Source organism: Bufo gargarizans, unplaced genomic scaffold (genome assembly GCF_014858855.1).
Source record: "Bufo gargarizans isolate SCDJY-AF-19 unplaced genomic scaffold, ASM1485885v1 original_scaffold_1504_pilon, whole genome shotgun sequence".
NCBI lineage: Eukaryota > Metazoa > Chordata > Amphibia > Anura > Bufonidae > Bufo > Bufo gargarizans.
The window spans coordinates 339,115-350,772 of record NW_025334390.1 but is presented as its reverse complement, the minus strand read 5'-3'; positions in this window follow the sequence as shown (position 1 = coordinate 350,772).

Here is an 11,658-nt window from a genome sequence, read left to right as displayed (position 1 = left end):
GCTGACGCATAAAATACTGGCTCTTACTCCACCGAGGCCAGGAACCTTGGTGACATGTACCTATCATCCAAGATGATTCCAGGTACCTTCTAACATACCCCCCCCCCTTTGTTTAACCCTGAGGGGGGTGAACACCTTCCATACAGTATACCCGGGACAGGGCATCTGCTTTTCACTGCAACCGGCCTGCCCTGTGTTCCACAGAGAACTTAAAGTTCTGTAAGGACAGGAACCACCTGGTGACCCTGGCATTTCTGTCCTTGGCCTGGCTCTTCCACTTGAGAGGGGAGTGGTCGGTCACCAGTCACAATTCGTGTTCCTGACGCTGCGCTCCAAATGCCAATGTTCTCCCCAACAAATAGTAGCGGAGAGACTCGGGTGCCCACTTGATAGCCAGGCACTCTCTCTCCACTATACTGTACCCGGTCTCGGCTGGGGTGAGCTTGCGGCTGAGGAAGACAGTGGGATGTTCCTCTCCATTGACTTCCTGAGACAGTACAGCACCGAGACCTACTTCGGAGGCATCAGCCTGTACCACGAACTCCCTTTTGAAGTCGGGCATCACCAAAACCGGTGCCCCACACAAGGCCGACTTCAAAGTGGAAAAAGCCTCTTCCGCCCGATCATCCCAGCGAACCATCACTGATTTTCGCCTTTGGAAAGTGGCGGGGCGCCATGCAGACCAAAGGGTAACACCTTATACTGATACACCCTCTCTGGTGTGATGAAGGCAGTTTTCTCTTTGGCAGCCTTCGTTAGGGGCACCTGCCGGTACCCTTTAGTGAAGTCCAAAACATAAAAATACCGGGCTTGTCCTAACCTCTCAATCAGCTCGTCTATCCGGGGCATGGGATACGCATCGAACTTAGAAACCTCGATTAATTTTTGAAAATCGTTACAAAACCGCAACATCCCGTCTGGTTTGGGTATCAATACTATAAGACTGGCCCACTCACTTCTAGACTCCTCGATGATGTCTAGTTGCAGCATTAGCTGCACTTCCTCAGAGATGGACTGTCGCCGAGCCTCAGGTACCCTGTATAGTTTCAACCAAATTTTGGCCTGAGGCTCAGTGACAATCATGCTGGATTATGGAAGTGCGTCCAGAAAGGGAGGACCGAGAACACATCTGTGTTCCTGCTGATGAACTCCCTGGTCTCCTGAGTCTGTTTAGAGGAGAGGCTGTCAGTAATCTTCACTGTGGCAGCCGCCTCTCTGGCATCATACTGAGGGGCCGGTACCTCTCCCCCTAGAAAGGTAGGCCACGAACTGTCTTCCATACAGGTTTCCCTATCTTTCCACGGTTTAAGTAAATTCACATGGTAAACCTGCTCCGGCTTCAGCCGCCCTGGCTGGTGTACCTTGTAGTTTACTTCTCCAACCTTTTCGAGTACCTCGTAGGGCCCCTGCCACCTAGCCAGGTACTTACTGTCCACGGTCGGCACCAGAACCAAAACCCGATCTCCCGGGTTAAAGATCCGGACCCGAGCTTGCCGATTATACACCCGACTCGGGGCTTGCTGAGCAGCCTCCATATGTTCCTTTACCAGCGGCAACACGGTTTCCATACATTCCTGCATCTGGGTGACGTATTCAACAACACTTTTATGTGGAGTGGGTTGTTGCTCCCACGCCTCTTTGGCTATGTCCAACAGACCACGTGGATGTCTGCCGTATAGTAGTTCAAAGGGCGAGAACCCAGTAGAGGCCTGGGGCACTTCTCGCACTGCGAAAATAAGATAGGGCAGAAGGAGGTGCCAGTCCTTTCTATCCTTAGACACTACTCATTTCAACATGGTTTTTAACGTTTGATTAAACCTTTCTACTAGGCCGTCAGTTTGCGCGTGATAGACGGACGTCCGTATCTGTTTGATATTCAGCAACTTACGGAGCACCTGCATGACCTTGGACATAAAAGTAGTCCCCTGGTCAGTCAGAACCTCTTTGGGTATCCCCACTCGGGAAAACATCTCCGTTAACTCTTGCTATAAGTTTAGCCAATGTATGTCGCAGTGGCACCACCTCCGGGTACCGAGTGGTGTAGTCCAGGACGACCAAGATGTGTTGGTGCCCCCTAGCGGACTTTGGTACTGGGCCTACGAGATCCATAGTGATTCTCTCAAATGGTACCTGGATAATCGGGAGGGACACTAAGGGACTGCGGAACAGGTGCTGGGGGCTAGTGGTTTGGCAGGTCGGGCAAGACTTACAAAAGTCATCCACCTCTCTAAGACACCGGGCCAGTAAAACCGTTTTAGTATCCGGTCCTGTGTCTATTGCAGTCCCAGATGACTCCCGAGAACATGTTGGTGGGCTAATTCTAACCGCCACTTCCACCGAAGTGGCGGTCACCCCTACTGCTGGCCCTTTGGCCTCAGGTTCCCAGGGTTCTGGCCGTACCACTGAACAAGGCCAATCTCCTGGGCTTATTCCTTAACTTTCACAACCAGCCATAGGGCAGGGCAACCTGGAAAGTCTCTCCCTATTATGAGTTCATAGTGGGTCCAACTGCTGGCTACCGTGGTTAGAGACACCAGCGCGGTGGGATAGTCTTTCAAGTCTCCATGAATGCACATCACCCCAATTTTCAGGCCAGTATACTTAGTGGACCGCACCAGGGTAGCCCTTACCAGGGTCACCAAGTTCCCTGAGTCCAGCAGCGCCTCCGCTTGAGTGTCTCCCACTTCCACCTCGCACAAGTGGTCTAGAGCCTACGGGGTACCTGTGGCACACAGTTTTCTAGCATATAACGATTGTCGGTAACCACAATTAGTGTCCATGGGCTCAACCTGATGAGGACAGTCAGCCCTGGTGTGGCCAGGTTCCTGACACCGCCAGCAGATTAACTGGGTCTGGCCCATAGGGAGAACCTCCAGGGGGGTTTCATTGGCTCATACTAGTGGGCCTGGGGTGGGGAGTTCTGGAGTTTGCCTGCCCTTCTCCCAAAAGAACCCCCCTTGAGATTCTTGGTGGCCTCATAGCGTTCCATCAGGTCCACCATTTCCAGGAGATATCTGGCTGATCCAGTGCTGGAGAGAGGGTGGCAGTGCCCTCCAGAATATGTCAGCCAATAGTCTATCCAGCATAGCCGTGGGACATCAGGCTGTAGCCACTTTTGCAAAAGGTGGAGTAAGTCATAATACTGGGGTCTCGCGGGCTCAGCAGGCTTAAACCCCCCACTGATGTACCCACTGGGCCCGGACCAACGCATTCACCCCCAGTCTTGCCAAAATCTTGATCGTCCAGCAAGTCGAAATACACCCGCTGGGACTGATGCCAGCAAAGGAGCGACGACCTCAGCCCACTGGTCTCGGGGCAGCTTTTCCCTGATTGCCACTTTCTCGTACATCTGCCAGGTAGGTTTTGATGTCGTCTGCGGGTGTCATCTTAGGAATCGTTGCACGGACTGCTTTCCAGGCATGGTGGATGCATGGGGTTGCTCTTGCTGTCTGCAAAGCCATCGCGTATTGTAGCAGCAACTGGTTGGTCTCTCACTGCTGCTAATTAGCCTCCATGAGGGCCTTCACAACAGCCTCCATTTTTTTGTGGGGCACAGGTTGAAACACAGCTGGTTTGATGTACGACATACAACTGTGCCCAAAAATGCAAACCCTAAAAAATATTGGCGTTCACGCCAGCCTCACAGCGTTTGCCCGCATCCTCCACCAATTGTGGGGATTCGCTCTGGTAGTTAGGACTAGCGGATGCAGTATAGAGGCAAAGTGCACAGTCCTTGAATCAGACAGCGGTGTTTATTCACACATTGGTGCATCACAAAATGCAGGAGGCTTGGTGTTTGTTCACACACAAGGAAAGTCCATAAACAATAAAAGTCACCTTTTCTCCTGGGTGTTAATTCACACCCTGTTAGCAGTTCAGCCTCATCAAGTTCATAGGGGGCCTGTTCGCCTTTAGAGGGGCCTGAGTCCTCCAGCCCGGCTCAAACCTCAGATCCCAGCATAGCCCTCAGATGGCAGCACACAGACCCCTGAGCTCCACTGTCAGAGGGAGGTAAATCCTCCCCACCCGGCAGTGCTGGCTGGTTTTTATGTCTGGCAAAACTCGGCCTGGAATATGGGGAGTAGTCACCCACCCAGCACTTTGACTACTCCCAGTAAGAGCCGTCCCGGATCAGCTATTACAGCCATGCTAAATCTCACGGTGTCAATTAGCAATAGCTGCTGCTGACACTTAAAATACTGACTCTTACTTCACGGAGGCCAGGAACCTCGATGACACATACCTTCCATCCACGATGATTCCAGGTACCTTCTTACACCTCATATAGAAAATCGCTGCATAATTTTTCTATTGGGGGCTCAAGCATGTATACCAGCGGCGTGAAGCCAATCTGGAGCTCCTTTGGTTCCTCTGCTCCAGTAACAATTATCCGCTATCCATAGGATAGGTGATACGTGATTAATCAGTGGGGGTCCGACTGCTAGAACCCCCACTCATCACAAGAATGTGTTTCCTCATATGAATGGTGTGGTGGTCGTGCATGCGCCCTGCAGCTCCAGTCATCTCCATGGGACTGCTGGAGACGAGTAGGTGAGGTCGAGGTGAGTAGAGTGCTCTGGTATCTCTGGCACTCCCATAGAGATGACCGGAGCTCCATTATATTACTGGAAATATTTTCCCCATGAAAGTTCCTCTGGGTTTATTGCATCGAGCACCTGAACCAGTTGTCATGATGATGTCAAGATCGTAAGATTCACTCAAAGGCAGAAGCCTCAGAAGATGCAGCAGATGGTGACTCTGTTACGCAAGATGAAGATTCTTCCTCTTACAACATCTTGGCAAATTGACCTCAAGCACATTACATATTTGGGGGGGTGTTGGTTGAGCGCAGATCTCATCCTGTGAAATATTCTCCTTTCTTGTGTCAACATTGCTAAGTAAATGGAAGGAGGAAAACAGAAGCAGGAATTTATCCTTTCCAAGCAGCTGTTGACTTATCGCTCTCCATGTTCTGTAATGTAAAGGACAGATCAGAAGACGGGATTGGAGCCGGGTCATCATATGGGTCACTGCCCACACTGCATATGACCACATTGTGGCTTTTCATGAGCAGTGCAGGACCATACAGGAGATTTGCAAAAATTAAAAACTGAAAATTAGTAAGTGAACCCTTTGGAATGACCTGGATTTCCGCACTGATCCAATATAATGGGGGTCATTTTTTAAGACCGGCGCTTTAGACATTCAGACTCTGGTCTTAATAAGGCCCTGTGCTGGTGTGGATCCACCGAAGTTATGAAGAGGCGCCGGACTCTCCATAACTTTAGCGCATCGAGCGCCGGTCTAATATATTGTGCCGCAATCTGTGCCAGAAATATGCCTAATATAGATGTATTTCTGGATAGTAAATGACCCCCAATGTGTCTGATTGCATTTAAGTCACAACTATGGACAATGTAACAATTGTGTTTTGCCTTTTCATTTTTTACTCCCCACGTTGCAATAGCCATAACTTTTTTATTTTTCCGTTCACATATCCATTTGGGGGCTTATGCATTTTGTAATGGTACCATTTAATTTAACCTGTTTTTTTATTGGAAAACGGGAAAAAAAATCTTTGTGGGGTTAAATTGAAAAAAAAAAAAAAAAAACATAATTCCACCAAGATTTTTGGGGTATTGACATCACGGCGTTCACTATACGCTACTAATGACCTGACGTCCTTATTCTGCGGCTCAATACGAATCCAGTGATACCAAACTTGTGTAGGTATTTGTTTTACAACTTAAAAAAAAACAAAAAAAACTTTTGCAATGTATTTTGCAATGTATTTCTCCAATGTATTCACTGAGGAAACTAAACTGTCAGATGAAATGATGAATGTAAAAATAAATTCCCCATTAAAAGTGTCCTGTCTGACCCAGGAAGAAGTACAACAGCGACTTAAAAAGATTTAAATAGACAAATGGCCGGGCCCAGATGGCATACACTCCCGTATCCTAAGGGAATTAAGCAATGTCATAGCCAGACCCTTATTTCTGATATTTGCAGACTCTATACTGACAGGGAATGTCCCACAGGATTGGTGCATGGCAAATGTGGTGCCAATATTCAAAAAGGGTAAAAAAAACTGAGCCTGGAAACTATAGGCCGGTAAGTGTAACATCTGTCGTGGGTAAACTGTTTGAAGGTTTTCTAAGAGATGCTATGTTAGAGCATCTGAACGGAAATAGGCAAATAACGCCATATCCGCACGGCTTCATGAGGGATCGGTCATGTCAGACTAATTTATTCAGTTTCTATGAGGAGGTAAGTTCTAGACTTGACAGCGGCGAATCAATGGATGTCGTATATCTGGACTTTTCCAAAGCATTTGACACTGACACATAAAGGTTAGTATATAAAATGAGAATGCTCGGACTGGGAGAAAACGTCTGTATGTGGGTAAGTAACAGGCTGAGTGATAGAAAACAGAGGGTGGGTATTAACGGTAAATCTCAGGGGTCAGTACTGGAGGGGTCACTGTCACTAGTGGGGTACCTCAGGGGTCAGTACTGGAGGGGTCACTGTCACTAGTGGGGTACCTCAGGGGTCAGTACTGGAGGGGTCACTGTCACTAGTGGGGTACCTCTGGGGTCAGTACTGGAGGGGTCACTGTTACTAGTGGGGTACCTCAGGGGTCAGTACTGGAGGGGTCACTGTCACTAGTGGGGTACCTCAGGGGTCAATACTGGAGGGGTCACTGTCACCAGTGGGGTACCTCAGGGGTCAGTACTGGAGGGGTCACTGTCACTAGTGGGGTACCTCAGGGGTCAGTACTGGAGGGGTCACTGTCACTAGTGGGGTACCTCAGGGGTCAGTACTGGAGGGGTCACTGTCACTAGTGGGGTACCTCAGGGGTCAGTACTGGAGGGGTCACTGTCACTAGTGGGGTACCTCTGGGGTCAGTACTGGAGGGGTAACTGTTACTAGTGGGGTACCTCTGGGGTCAGTACTGGAAGGGTCACTGTTACTAGTGGGGTACCTCAGGGGTCAGTACTGGAGGGGTCACTGTCACTAGTGGGGTACCTCAGGGGTCAGTACTGGAGAGGTCACTGTCACTAGTGGGGTACCTCAGGGGTCAGTACTGGAGGGGTCACTGTCACTAGTGGGGTACCTCTGGGGTCAGTACTGGAGGGGTAACTGTTACTAGTGGGGTACCTCAGGGGTCAGTACTGGAGGGGTCACTGTCACTAGTGGGGTACCTCTGGGGTCAGTACTGGAAGGGTCACTGTTACTAGTGGGGTACCTCAGGGGTCAGTACTGGAGGGGTCACTGTCACTAGTGGGGTACCTCAGGGGTCAGTACTGGAGGGGTCACTGTCACTAGTGGGGTACCTCAGGGGTCAGTATTGGGCCCTACCCTCTTCAATATATTTATTAATGATCTTGTAGAAGGTGCGCATAGTAAAATATAAATTTTTGCAGATGACACTAAACTGTGTAAAGTAATTAACACTGAAGAGGACAGTATACTGTGTATATATATACTACAGAGGACAGTATACTGTATATATACTACAGAGGACAGTATACTGTATATATACTACAGAGGACAATATACTATATATATACTACAGAGGACAGTATACTGTATATATACTACAGAGGACAGTATACTGTATATATACTACAGAGGACAATATACTATATATATACTACAGAGGACAGTATACTGTATATATACTACAGAGGACAGTATACTGTATATATACTACAGAGGACAGTGTACTGTATATATCCTACAGAGGACAGTATATGGTATATATATACTACAGAGGACTGTTTATATACTACAGAGGAGAGTATACTGTATATATATACTACAGAGGATAGTATACTGTATATATCCTACAAAGGACTGTTTATATACTACAGAGGACAGTATATGGTATATATATACTACAGAGGACTGTTTATATACTACAGAGGACAGTATATGGTATATATACTACAGAGGAGAGTATACTGTATATATATATATATATATATACTACAGAGGACAGTATACTGTATATATACTACAGAGGACAGTACACTGTGTATATACTACAGAGGACAGTACACTGTATATACTGTATATATACTACAGAGGAGAGTATACTGTGTATATATATATATACTACAGAGGACAGTATACTGTATATATATACTACAGGGGACAGTATACTGTATATATACTACAGAGGACAGTACACTGTATATACTGTATATATACTACAGAGGAGAGTATACTGTATATATACTACAGGGGACAGTATACTGTATATATACTACAGAGGACAGTATAATGTATATATACTACAGAGGACAGTATACTGTATATATACTACAGAGGACAGTATAATGTATATATACTACAGAGGACAGTATACTGTATATATACTACAGAGGACAGTATAATGTATATATACTACAGAGGGATCTGGATAGATTGGAGTCTTGGGCAGATAAGTGGCAGATGAGGTTTAACACTGACAAATATAAGGTTATGCACATGGGAAGAAATAAAGCAAGTCACCCGTACATACTACACGTCACCCGTACATACTAAATGGTAAAACACTCGGTAACACTGACATGGAAAAGGATCTAGGAATTTTAATAAACAGCAAACTAAGCTGTAGAAACCAGTGTCAGGCAGCTGCTGCCAAGGCCAATAAGATAATGGGTTGCATTAAAAGGGGCATAGATGGCAGTGATAAGAATATAGTCCTACCACTTTACACATCACTAGTCAGACCACACATGGAGGACTGTGTACAGTTCTGGACTCCTGTGAACAAGGCAGACATAGCAGAGCTGGAGAGGGTTCAGAGGGGGGCAACTAAAGTATCAACTGGAATTGGGCAACTACAGGACCCTGAAAGATTATCAAAGTTAGGGTTATTCACTTTAGAAAAAAGATGACTGAGGGGAGATCTAATAACTATGTATAAATATATAAGGAGTCAGTACAGAGATCACTCCCATCATCTATTTATCCCCAGGACTGTGATTGTGACGAGGGGACATCATCTGCAGGAAAGAAGGTTTGTACACAAACATAGAAGAGGATTCTTTACGGTAAGAGCCGTAACTTTACGGTAAGAGCCGAGACTATGGACCCTTTACTGTAAGAGCAGTGAGACTATGGACTCTTTACTGTAAGAGCAGTGAGACTATGGACTCTTTACTGTAGGAGCAGTGAGACTATGGACTCTTTACTGTAAGAGCAGTGAGACTGTGGACTCTATACTGTAAGAGCAGTGAGACTATAGACTCTTTACTGTAAGAGCAGTGAGACTATGGACTCTTTACTGTAAGAGCAGTGAGACTATGGACTCTTTACTGTAGGAGCAGTGAGACTATGGACTCTTTACTGTAAGAGCAGTGAGACTGTGGACTCTATACTGTAAGAGCAGTGAGACTATAGACTCTTTACTGTAAGAGCAGTGAGACTATGGACTCTTTACTGTAAGAGCAGTGAGACTATGGACTCTTTACTGTAAGAGCGGTGAGACTATGGACTCTGTACTGTAAGAGGCGGTGAGACTATGGACTCTTTACTGTAAGAGCAGGTGAGACTATGGACTCTTTACTGTAGGAGCAGTGAGACTATGGACTCTTTACTGTAAGAGCAGTGAGACTGTGGACTCTATACTGTAAGAGCAGTGAGACTATAGACTCTTTACTGTAGAGCAGTGAGACTATGGACTCTTTACTGTAAGAGCGGTGAGACTATGGACTCTTTACTGTAAGAAGCAGTGAGACTATGGACTCTATACCGTAAGAGCAGTGAGACTATAGACTCTTTACTGTAAGAGCGGGTGAGACTATGGACCTCTTTACTGTAGGAGCCAGTGAGACTATGGACTCTTTACTGTAAGAGCGGTGAGACTATGGACTCTATACTGTAGAGCAGTGAGACTGTGACTCTATACTGTAAGCAGTGAGACTATGGACTCTTACTGTAAGAACAGTGAGACTATGGACTCTTTACTGTAAGAGCAGTGAGACTATGGACTCTATACTGTAAGAACAGTGAGACTAGGACTCTTTACTGTACGAGCAGTGAGACTATGGACTCTTTACTGTAAGAGCAGTGAGACTATGGACTCTATTACTGTAAGAGCGGTGAGACTATGGACTCTTACTGTAAGAGCGTGAGACTGTGGACTCTTTACTGTAAGAGCAGTGAGATTATGGACTCTTTACTGTAAAGAGCAGTAAGGACTATGGACTCTTTACTGTAAGAGGCGGTTTGAGACTATGGACTCTTACTGTAAGAGCAGTGAAGACTTGGGACTCTTTACTGTAAGAGCAGTGAGACTATGGGCTCTTTACTGTAAGAGCAGTGAGACTAGTGGATTCTTTACTGTACGAGCATGTGAGACTGGAAGATGGACTCTTTACTGTAAGAGCAGTGAGACTATGGACTCTATACTGTAAGAGCGGTGAGACTATGGACTCTTTACTGTAAGAGCAGTGAGGACTGTGGACTCTTTACTGTAAGGAGCAGTGAGATTATGGACTCTTTACTGTAAGAGCAGTGAGACTGTGGACTCTATACTGTAAGAGCAGTGAGACTATAGACTCTTTACTGTAGAGCAGTGAGACTATGGACTCCTTTACTGTAAGAGCCAGTGAGACTATGGGCTCTTACTGTAAGAGCAGTGAGACTATGGACTCTATACTGTAAGAGCAGTGAGACTATGGACACTTTACTGTAAGAGCAGTGAGACTATGGACTCTGTACTGTAAGAGCAGTGAGACTATGGACTCTATACTGTAAGAGCAGTGAGACTATGGATTCTTTACGGTAAGAGCAGTGAGACTATGGAACTCTCTGCCTGAGGAGGTGATGATGGTGAGTTCACTGTAAGAGTTCAGGAGGGGCCTGGATGTATTTCTGGAGTGTAATAATATTACAGGCTGTAGCTACTAGAGAGGGGTCGGTGATCCAGGGAGTTATTCTGATGCCTGATTGGAGTCGGGAAGGAAGTTTTTATTCCCCTACAGTGGGGAAAATTGGCTTCTACCTCACAGTTTTTTTTTTTGCCTTCCTCTGGATCAACTTGCAGGATAACAGGCCGAACTGGATGGACAGAGGGATTTTTTTGGCCTTATATACTATGTTACTATGTTACTAAGACTCCAACTTTTCTTTGCATCAACATTTTCCGCCAGTGATAGCTTTTTTTATTTCGGTTTACAGAGCTGTACGAGGGCTTGTTGTCTGCATAACAAACTTTAGTTTATATTGGTACCATTTTTGTGGTACATTTACAGTACAGAAATTTTTTAAAATATTTTAATAGCTCAGACATTTTTGGTTGCGACGATACCTAATATGGTTATTTTTTTATTGTTAATATATTTTTAGATGTAAAATTGGGAAAGGGGGTGATTTAAACTTTTAAAGCTCAGTATGGAGATTGCCATGGCAGGCCTGTAGCGCTACAGCAGCGCCATGGGAACCAATCGGAGCCCCACGATTTCACTGTTGGTGCTCCGACCAGAAGGCAGAGGAAACGGCATCCCTCTGACTATACTCCCAGGTGCCACGATCAGCTATTGCCGCTCCCCTTCATTGCAGCCAGGTAACTTCTTCCTCTCCAGTCGGAGGCAGCGCCCCTTTGTCTTTTTAGCACATTTTACATGGAACAGTTTTTCACCG